This window comes from Crocodylus porosus, unplaced genomic scaffold (genome assembly GCF_001723895.1).
Source record: "Crocodylus porosus isolate Cpor-Errol unplaced genomic scaffold, CroPor_comp1, whole genome shotgun sequence".
NCBI classification, from domain to species: Eukaryota; Metazoa; Chordata; order Crocodylia; family Crocodylidae; genus Crocodylus; species Crocodylus porosus.
Window position 1 is genome coordinate 140833695 of NW_017728906.1, and position 11528 is coordinate 140845222.

The following is an 11528-nucleotide window of genomic DNA, read 5'->3' on the forward strand; positions in this document are numbered from 1 at the left end:
CTACAGCCCTTGGCCCTGCCAGTTCCTCTCACTGCTGACCCACTGCCCTCTACCTCCAGCCCCACAGTGTGTGGGGCAGCGGGAGGGGTCATTCTGCTCAGGCTGCCTGTGCTGTCACCACCCCACCTCTCCTCCGGGAGGAGGTGAAGGCATTGCAGCCCCCCGGTCTGTTATGTTGCACTGTTGAAGGTGTGGCTGGTGCGGGGGTCCTGGTGGCAGCAACACATTTCATTGCTCCACTTGGCCTTCCTGTGCTAGTTCCCACCTATTGGGCCTTGGAGGCAGTTCCTGTTAGGCCAAATTGAAGCCCCAGACCTTGCCCGTGCCCTCCCTTCCTGCTTTGCCCATGCTAACCCCCCCTATAGATTTACCTGTGAGGAGCTACAGGAACAGCAGGTCACGGATGGCTTCCAGGCAAGAGTACAGCATGGTGCCACAGTAGGCAGCACTCCATGAGAAGGTGTACTCAAGCTTGCTGGGCTGCTGTGCCAACAGCACTGTGCAGTGTAGTGCCTGTGCCTGCAGCTTATGCAGTGCTGGGCTCTGCCAGCAGACGCCCAAAACAAAGAGTGCCTGGCTCGAGACCCCCCACTCCTGGAAGCAGCTGGCACCTGAGCACCACTTTCCCTTCTCCTTGTCCCTTAGGCAAGACCCCCTGAAACCCATTTGTGGCTCCTGCTGTTTTAAAGGGGGTTAAGGGAACAGGGTATACCTAGAGCAGTGGTTCTCAACTGATTTAGACTCAAGGCATTCCTCTATAACTTCAAAATGTAACAGCAGCAGCCCACTCAACTCATTTACTTTTTTACAGTGCCTACCTTCTCACCCTGTGGCACTTTTAAAAGGGTCTCATGGGGTGGCAGGGTGAGCAGCAGTAGACAAAGCACCTATGTTGCTGTGGCTGATGTTAGTATGTGTTGCTTTGTGGTGGCAGGAACTGCTTGGCAGAGTATACTAGGGAGCTTGTCAGTGACTCTTTAGACCCCTGAAACTGGCAGTTGTCCCTGCAGGAGAAGGACGCTGGCCAATGCAGTTGCAGAGGCTGGTGCTATGTGACGGCAGCAGGGCAGGACCCTACCTTAGCCCACTCTTTCTGCTAACTGTCCCCAGTCTGAGGGAGTGAGCATGGCCCCTGCAGCTGTGGCTGCTCCTTCTGGACTTGAATGCTAGTGACCAGAGCCACGATTCCTTTTAGTCCCTCCCACCAGCTCCAGGATTGTGGGAAGAGTGAGGCAATGAGCCAGGCTGAAAAAGGAAGGCCCTGTTTCTGTCCACATTCTCAAAAACAATCTGCTTAAGAAACTTGTGGGATCCTGCTTCACTGGAGATTTTCAGGAAGAGGCTGGAGAGGATCTCATCAGTGATTAGTATACTAAGTAGAGGATCCTGAATTTGTGTAGCAGGTTGGACTAGATGACCCTGAATGCACCTCCTAACCTTGTGGTTCTCAGGAGAGCTATAAACCTGATCGGGGTTGGAGGGAAAAGCTTTACAATGCAAGGTTAAAGGAGCTCAGCTGAATTAGGTCATTAAAAAGAGATGTGAAAGGTGACCTGATAATTGTGTTTATATATATTTTCACATGGAATAAAAAGATCTGATAGTAACTTTAAAATCAGATGGTTATTAAACATTAAATAGTTGATCCTGAGATGTTGTGGACTTGCCATTGTTTGGGGTAGTTAAGATCAGGTCTACTGGAGAAATACTATACCTAGGTGTGGGGACCAATGTTCATAAAGGATGACTGTGATGGGCTTTTCTGGTCTAGAAATCTGGACATGACAACGCTTTTTTTTCTGCGTGACCCTCTGGAAGACTAGGATTACTTATATTGTCCTCAGGAGGCTCATAACACTTGATGTTTGCATTGTGGCAGTGGTTTTAACATTATACATCAGTGTTTCAGCTAGTCATCTGGAATTCTTTTTTCTTATACGTATTTGGCCATTTTTTTTGGATACACATTTGCCTGTTTCTGAAGTGTCAGACGTGAGCAACAGCTGAAGATGTTGATCAGTGCTTTGTTAGGATAGATGAAACCCTGGATGTTATATCCTATTCACATGCTTGAAGATGTTAGTGTTAGCCGGATTTGGGCTTGGAAAAAGATTTTTCTTCAGATTTGGCAAGGTTCTTTGTATACCTTGCAGTGCTGGGATCATTTAGACATATTTCAATTAATTGGTTTTCTGCTCTTGTGTAGTCTCTCCAGGCACTGGTAACATTTTGATGTCTCCTGCCCTCAGCCAGTAGCATGTAATTTATTCTCTAAAGGACTGGAAAGTTTTAGCTTGAGCAGGCTGCTTGGGTTTAATACTGGATGATTAGTAGTATGCAAGAGGTCAGTGATCTTTTCTGTATTTTAAAATGGGTGATACTATATGTAGACTGAACGTCTGAAGTCTTTCCCTGTAAGGCATCTTTTTTATGTTCTTCTTGTAGCTTTCTTCTGAATATTCCAGATTTTCAATGTTATCTTTTGAAGTTCAGGCACTAAATGCAATATTTCATAATGGTCTCACGATTGCCAAGCATATATACTTTTCTTATTCCTCATTGGTATTCCATACTGTATATATTAAGGGATCATGTTAATTACTGTGGCTACTCATTTTCATGCTTTGAATAAGAGGAATTGGACAGTAGTGATTGCAAAGGGAAAAAAGGAAAAAAAGTGGCTGTTAACACCAATAGGTCACTTGCCTGGCACTTCCCATTATGCCTTGTTTTTTTTGTTGCTTAACATTGTCGGACTTCATCAGTGTGGGATGATATTTTTCCTACCAGGCATCTGCTTCAGACTGAACCTTCGTGGATAGCTTCATTCAAAACAGATGCACCATTTCTCAGAAGGAAGCTGTTCAAGAAAGTTGTTTTTCTTTCATTAAATGTTAGTAGCTTTTCCTTTGGGAAGCTCTGAGATGTCTCTGCTTAGGTGCAGGAACTTGTGATTTTTGCAGACAAATGCCACATGTGCCAGGGATGTGCTTTTGGTGCCATCATGGAATGTTTTTTTTTCTTTTCTTTTTTAACAAAGGTTTCTGTTTGGTAGATGCATACTTTTAGCATCTACATCCCAACAATTCCAATGCACATGAACTGAGAACTGATCAACTTTCTCGTTTACTGTATCAGAGAGCTACTGATCTAGTCCAATCCTATGCATAGATACAGGATGTACGGTTCCTAAATCATCCCAGACATCCTGTTTAGTTTCTTGAAAAATCTAATGAGAGATTCGATGACTTCCCTAAGCAGCTTTGTTATCATCTTATTGTTTTTAAGTCAGCCAGTTTTTCCTGATTTAATTGAAATCTACTTTACTATTTAAATCCATTCTTATTCTGCCTTCTGTGGCAAGAAAGAACAATCATATGTTGTATATAATATATAAACGCTTTATTTTCAAATGTAACCAAGCTGTGGATAAGAGTTGCTTTTAGAATTATGGGTTGCTTAAAATGGAATCCCATTTTCAGTGGTTATCATTTTGAGTAACTGAGTATTTACATACTTGAGTAGTATCTTGAATACCTGAGTAGTAATTCAATATAAGAAAAAAAATTCTGTTTACTTGACTTTAATCTTATAACTAGATTTTCTCCAGAACTCTGTTCAGATAGATTTAGTCAGTGGCCCAGTCTAGCAAAAAATGATGAATAATTTTAAATAACTTTATTTGTTACTACCTTTTAATTGAACACGGGAAGCCAAAAAAACAGCGTTAAAATGAGCCAGTGCTTTATTTTCCTGCAAATGTTGATCCGACTGTGGTACTGTTGTTAAGTGTTACGCTCCCAGTGTGTAACTTTGTAAGTCTGCCCTGGCTTATGTATTTCCAGTCTCCAGTAAGAGAAGTCCCTGCCATCATGTTTTATTTTTGTCTCCAAAGTATCACATACAAGTAGGCTGGTTTTCATCTATTTAGTCCCCCACAGGTAGCTATGACAGTCACAGCAGCATTATTTCAATAGTTAGATGGGCACTTTCACATTTAAGTTTTACAGTGTGGCACACATCAAGTGTGGTACCGTAGCTGAAAATTGCGTTCTTTTCTTGTTTGACCTATATGAAATAAATGAGAGCTCATTTTACATATTAAATGTTTTGACTGCTTGGTTACTGTTCTGATTATTAACACACAACCTCATGACTAACACCCATAGGACCAGAATAGAGGTTTATTAAAAGGGTTTTCAGTATAATGGGGCTAGTCTATTTGCTCTTCATAATAATGGAAAAAAAATTGTTCTTGTTCCTGGAATTGTTAAAAGCAGGTTTTAGAAATGGAACTGATAAGGTTATACTCTTACTGTAAACAAGACTGTTTAACTTTGGAAGTTTGATTGCATGCCAGGCCATGTGGACTGTATGCCATGCGAGTCCCTGGTGCCCTCCATCCTTCTTTGCTGCTGCAAGTTTGCTAGCTTGCAGTTGCCTCACCTGTGACTGGACCAGTGCCAGCCACCTCCTTCCCACTGCCACTTGCAATTTTGGATCTCACCTGCCAGTCATGGATAAGTTGTTGCTGCACTGCCACCTCCAGCAGCTGCTCTAGGAGGGTCCATTCCTCCATGGCATGGTACTGTGTTAGATGGTGGGGGTTGCTGTCATCTGTCTGACCATGTGTTCTCCATGCTTGTTCATGTCTCACTGAGCTGTAAAAGCCTGGGGGAAAGGGGAAATATGTGGGGGTGTATAGCTAACATCTGCTATCACAGGCAGTTTGTGCTTTAGTGTGAGCATATATGCAACAGCATGTGGGAACCTGAGGGCTTCAGGTTCATTTAGCCAATGGTCCACAAGTTGGGCAGACCGTCTATAAAGTAGCCCAAACCTAGTAAACCATGTTTAGCATAACTTAATTGAATGTTTACCTCCCCTGCCCCCCAATTTCTGCATTTTTCATGGTTCATGTTCTTTTTATTCTCTTTTGAAATTTGGGTACTGACATGAATAATTTTAAGTGTGCACAAAACAATCACCTGAAACTTTTCTCATTAATAATTTGTTTATAGGTTTATAATTCTCAAAGTAAGTGCTTTGTGTTCTTGAGTGTGAAAATTGTCCAGTTGACCAGACTTATGAACTGTGTAAATATTTGTGTTTATAGGAAAGTGTTATTGCTGTCTTTTAAAGACACAAATTAAAAGCCTTAAAATAGGCAGTTTAATCACCAATTGAACAAAACTTGCTCTTGTATAATACTTCTTCTCTTTGTTACTAAGACATTAACCAATGTCAAACCATCTTGTTTTCAAAGCAACTGTGCAGGCAGGTTTTCTAGCCTCTCTTGAAGATCAGTAGTTTTGTCTATTTCATATAAGGAGTGAAAGTAAATTTTAAACTGAGGAGTCTGTCTTGGACAATATTTTCCTTAAGGGGACAATATTCTTCCCCTCTGTAAGATGGATAAAATGCCAGCCCCAGTGTTGCTTTTGACTGCAGCTATGGGAATGTAACCCCTTTTCATAAGCAGGTCTCTTACCAGGATGGCATAGTGCATCAAGATCAACAATGCCAGTGTTACCAGGTGACCAATAGGTAGGTCAAAGAGCAAGTGTCATGTGCTACTGGTGACATTACTTTCTCAAATACCATGTCCCAGCCAAGTAGAAATGTATAATTTCACACCCAGACTAGTGTTCAGCAGATGCTATGCAAGTTAGGTTTCTGTTAAGTGATAGCTACTTTGATTATACCACTTTTGTGTTTTCTCAAGGATGGAAGGCATGTATGCATCTCTCCTCTTTTTAAAATTTGATAACAGTTCACTCTGAATTGATCTTGCTGTCAGTGTTCTACCTGCATAAGTAAAACTAGTGTCTGACTGATTGTTATTCTAATGTTCCTCTGAATGGCCATCTTTTTCCTGTTTAAATTAATCTTTTATTGTATGGAAAGTCTTTTTATTAAGTCGAGTGATTGCTATTTAATACGCATTTCTTTTAAGCTAAAATCAACTGAGTTCTACAGCTGGCTGATAGACTCTTGAAGGTTAAAAAAAAAAAGAAAAAATATGTGAATCAATTATAAACTTTTATAGAAATGACATTGACCTGCTAGTTAATTTGACAGAGTTTTGACGAAACTAAAAGCTTATAGCTGTCAGTTCTTTGGCAAATTCAATTTGATTATCTGTCTGATATATGTAGACTTGCAATGTGGCAGTTCACAACTGACCTTTTCAATCCTGCATCGACTAACATTTTTGTAACTTGAAGGCTGAATACTTGAAAAGTCTTAGTCTGATAATTTTTGTATTTCTTTGAAAACAGTATAAATCTACTTACTGCTTTTGTTGATAGCTAGGCAAACCCTTTCTTTGATCTTCAGAAAATGAACATTATAGAAGGAGCGCCCATCCAGATTTGTATGGGGTTAAAATAAAGTTGGCAGTTAATGGGGCGATGGAGGGGGGGAGGGGAATATATCTTTTGTGCAGGGATAATATTGAGTGCTTGTGTTGGTTAAAGTAGATTTTGTTAATGTGAAATTTTACTTTCTCACACAACTGCACTCATGCAAAATCAAATGTACACAATTCTGACTTGCTAGAGGGAATGAAGGAAAAATCCTAATCCTTTTATGCTGTTTAGATTATAGAGTTAATATTTTAATTAAAGACTTTAACACATTGAAATCAGGCAAATGGAGAGGAATATGTTGTTTGTTGGGCTAGTGACAGACATTCAAAAAGCCTGAGCCTGAATTGATTCAATCTTTGCAGGTTAGTCTAACCTGCAAAGCTTGAACCCATTGGAGGTGGATAGACATTCTCTCTTCATTCCAGAAACTTTTTCTGTTTTTTTTGCACCGGTCCTGGAAGCACTGCAATACCAGGTCAATGCATGGAGTGGATGGAGCACGCTCTGGTTCCACCACCCAATACCAAAAAGAATCTGCTCAATATAGACCTCCTATGGAGTACTTACCTGGCAGGGGAAGCAGTGTGACCACGTAGGCAAGCTCCCCAGGGTAATTGTCTCTGATACGTTCATTCCAGAAACGCAGGCACTTGCCTGCAGTGGCTCAGGCTAGAAGCAGCAATTCCTTCCCTTCTACAGGACTGAGCTCAGGGGGACTGTGGCCAGGCCCCAGCAGGACACTTTGATTAGCTCAGCAGGCAATTGATAACAGTGTCTATCACCCCTAACTCAGTGTTTATCACCCCATTAAGAAAACAACAGAGGGACATGACCAGCTACCTGTTTATTCTGCCTTTGTCCTGACTGCCACAGCACAGAATGTACCTGGCATGTAGTTTAGCTAATGCATAGACATGGCATGGCAGAGGAGAGGGGGGAATTCCTGCTTAGCAGGGTGGGGGGGGTGGGAGAGCAGCCTGGAAGTCACTGCTGGAGCTGCAGCCACAGAGTAGAGGGGGATAGGGCCAGCCCTGCTGTGGAGTAGACAGCTCTGCCCAGCCCAGAGGGCATACTGGGATGCTAGGTGAGTCTGGTTTATCTTGAACCAGCAAGGAGTCTGGGACAGACTGCATAAACCTGTTTGACCCAAATCAGTTAAGTCTGATACTGCACTCAACCAGGCTTATCTCAAACCAGTTTCAACCATTTTCAAACTGGTTTATATGCACCGAGCATCTGTTCTGTTACAGTTTTAAACCAGTTTCTGATCACTTAAACCAGTTTGTGTAATGTCTGTCCCTAACCTTTTAGCACAAAGGCAGAAGAGAGGACTAATCCTGAGCAGAAGTAGAGTATTTGGGCACAGAGCTTGCTGGAGGGGTATACCTGGGGAATTCTGAGCAGGGACACTGCTTGCTTTTCTTTGCTTCCAGTCTGTTCTGGGAAACAAGTGTGTGCATGGGGAAGTGGGGAGAGTGGGTAATATACTAATTTTTTCCCAGAATACAGTAGAAACAAAAAAGAACAAGCAGTTTCCTTACATAGCCATATATAGTAGTATACAACTTTTTGAGTATGCTCTAGCTATTTAGCAACTGTGTAACAGTATGGAACAAGAGATCTTGGATAGAAGAGTCTAGGTCAGTTAGGGCTATTCATTCCTAGAACACATTAAAGTTTATGCAGAGACCAGTAAACTGGTAGGTACAGATCTAGAGGGCTGTTATTAAACATCCAACCAAATGCTCTGAATATACAAGTCAACACCTGCATTCTACACCATTCTGCCACTGAATGTTTTAAAGACTTAGTAGCACATTGATTGAATTGATGTAATATAATCTTGAAGCAATATGATATTGAAACAATCTTCCTGTGTTAACTATGCCTAATTAGGAAGAAAAGGATTGCAGCTTCCAGGCTAGATGCAAATGGTTTAAAAAAGAAAAAGCCCCCAAGGCTCCCCCCCACAAACCCTGAGTGACTTTTCTAATGTCAATTTTCAGTAGTGCAGTGTCTATAATTGCCTTTAAATTGAGAATAGTTTTGTAATGGTGGATAAACACCCTTGGGTGTCTACCCTTGGGTAGAGCAGGGGTGGGCAAAATACAGCTGGATCCAGACCGCCAAGGGATTTTTATTTGGCCCACAGCGGGTCCTTTGGCCCTTCCTGGCCAAAGGCAGGGGCAGCCTGGGCTGTGGAGCCTGCGGCTGGTTCTGCTATTCCCTGTCAACGTGGTGGCCAGACTTCGTTTCTTGGCAGCCCTGGTAGCAGTGGCTGGATCTGGCTCCATTGTCCAGGCATCCTGGCCTGTCTACCCTGCACTCACTGCTAGGGATGATGGATGGTGCAGGCAGGTGGGAGTCTCAATGGAGACCAGCTTGGGACCTCTGTGGGTAGGGTGTGCTCAGCTGGGTGGCTGGGGTAGGCCCCTGGGTGGGTGGGCAAGATGGGACCCCAGTCCTGGAGCTGCCCACTTGTCCTGTTTCCAAATGCTGCTCCCCGCCAACCTGTGGCCCCAATACATTTGCCTGGCTGGGCGTACCCTGCCCACGGGGGTCCTGGGCTAGTCTCCATAGAGACTCTGCCTGCCTGCTCTGTCTGGTTCCTGGTGGATGGGCCCAAGCTGGATAGGATCAATTGCCCCTGCTGTACTGGGTCAGCACCCTCCCCATGCCTTCCTCGACCCGCGATAGTGCACCAAAATTCCCGAAGTGGCGCTTCAGCCCAAATAATTGCCCATCTCTGGTATAGGGCATACTAAAGTGCTGAACTGCATCTGAGTAAACGAGGACAAAAACCATCATCAGCCTAATTGTTAACCCTTCTGTTGAGTATGGAAGCATGATGACACTTTACAAGAAGTTCCCTTTTATAACTTTGGGAAAAAGAGTAACTGTTCACAATTACCTACTGAGATTTCTTACAGATCAAAAAACAAGGACCCTGCAGATTGGCTCCTGAAGATCTACAGGGGTATAAACACTGCAAGTGTTACATAAGTGCAGTAGAGGCCAACCTTTTTCGCACGTGTGGCACAAATTAGTCCTGTACTCTACCTGAGTGCCGCTCTGACTCCTTCCTCTGCCCAATTTCCTGTTCCCTACTCTCTGCTGCTTGTCCAACCTCTTCCTGTTTTTCCTGCTTTATCTCCTCCTCTGCTTTCTGATGCTGTTCTGTCTACTCCCTCCTGATCTGCCATGAGGCATTTTATGTTAAAAGTTGGCCACCTGATCTGCTGGATGCTCCAAAGCAGCCAATAGATTATTGGTACCCACATTAAAGCCTAATCTTGTTTATATACAAGAGGAGATCCTCTGCTAGCATGACTGGTAAATTCTGTGCTACAGTTACGGATATACTTAGGCTCATGAAGGGAAAATAATATGCAGATGCAAGTAGGTGCTTTGAGATGGGTCTTACTACAATGTTCTCCAGGACCATGGAATAAAAAAAGAATTTCTTTGAGACGAGAGGGACTCAGAAAAAGTGCTGACTTGAGAATTGTATTATTATAACCATAGGTTGCTTAAATAGAAACTTACTACTTGGCCTGTCTTCTGGGTGCACAGCAAATAATCTGTCACCATCCTCATTACAGAGCCTGTTCTGGTATTTGGAGACTGTTTTAAATAAATGCCCTCTTAGTTCTCCCTTCCTGGGACTAAATAATCCTAATTCTTCCAACCTTTTCTTGTATATCAAGTGTCCTAGACCTCTCATAATTTTTGTTGCGCTCTGGTGGATTCTTATCCACATCTTTCTACATCTGTCCACTGGATAGTGTTATAGTCGAGACTTCATGAGTGTTTTGTAGAGTGGAAGCATTACTTCCACTTTTTTCATGATTTGTTACTGATTCTCATGTTATAAAACCCAATATGTTGTTGGCTCATATTCAGCTTATGGTCCAGTGTAACCTCCAGGTCCTTCTCTGCTATACTGCAGCCTAGCCAGTCATTCCCTCTTCCATAGCATCTCCAACTTAACCTGCTTGGTTTTAGCTGCACATTTTTAGGTGTGCCCTTATATTGATCCTTTGAATTGTTAATGAAGTTATTAAACAGTACTGAACCCAGGACAGACTCTTGGGGAACCCCACTGGATGCTTCATCCCAAGTAGACATTGGAGCATTGACTAATCTTTGATTTACAATGATCCAACCAATTACATATCCACCTTACAGTAATTTTTATCTAGGCACTATTTCCTTTGTTTACTTGAGGAGTTTGTCATGGGATATGGTATGCAAAACGTTGTTGAAGTGAAGGTATATAAGCTCCACTGTTTACCTGTCTCATTCCTCTCCCCTGAGCTCACTCCATTCCTTTGTGTTAGAAGAAAATCAGGGTGGTCAGACATGATTTGCTCTTGATGAATCCTTGTTGATTGTTCTTAGTAACTTTGCTTTCCTCTAGGTACTTTAAAATAGATTCTTTGCTATCAGGCTTACTAATATTTATAAGTATCAAGGTCAAGTTGACTAGTGCATTCTCTGCATTTTGCTTATTCTGTTCCTTAAAGATATTTCAAGTTGTCTGAGACTGCAGCAAGTCTTCATGAGCCATTGGTTCTGCAGTTACCTCAGCCAATTTCTTGCATAATCAAGGAAGTATTTTGTCTGGGTCTGTGGACTTGAATACATCCAGTGACTCCTAACCTATTATTTCACTTTTCTCTCAGTTGCTTATAGTCTTTCCTTATCCTTTCTGCCAAATTTGGCTGTCACTTGATAGGCACAGGTTAACTAGTTAACTGTGTTAGTCTGAGGTCAGGCAGAAGGCAGGACATGGTATCACCTTAGACCAAGTAGTTCAGAAAGGCATAAGTTCTGTAGGTTGCAGTCTACTTTTGTCAGATGTATAAATGGACTTTCATAAAGCCAGCTGTGCCCCCCCATTAATCCAAATCACAACATCACTGGACTAGACAACTTTGATTACAACATCTGGGGTTCATTTACCTGTTATTCTACCAGCAATATTTATGCCATTGCCTGCTTGTTTTGCCCCATCTGCTATCTACATTTGACAGATGAGGCGATTTCCAAGGGGAAAAATATAAATGGAAGAAGGCCAATGTGGTGCCGATCTTCAAGAAAGGGAGGAGAGTGGATCCGGCTAACTACAGGCCCATTAGCCTGACTTCTATCCTG

General features: G+C 42.5%; 1 protein-coding gene across 3 annotated transcripts in view; it reads left to right on the plus strand.

The window, feature by feature from the left end:
* The window catches only part of DIAPH3 (diaphanous related formin 3), a 452799-nt gene that overhangs the window by 62762 nt on the left and 378509 nt on the right, over positions 1 to 11528 (plus strand). The gene's annotated exons all lie outside the window — the stretch shown is intronic.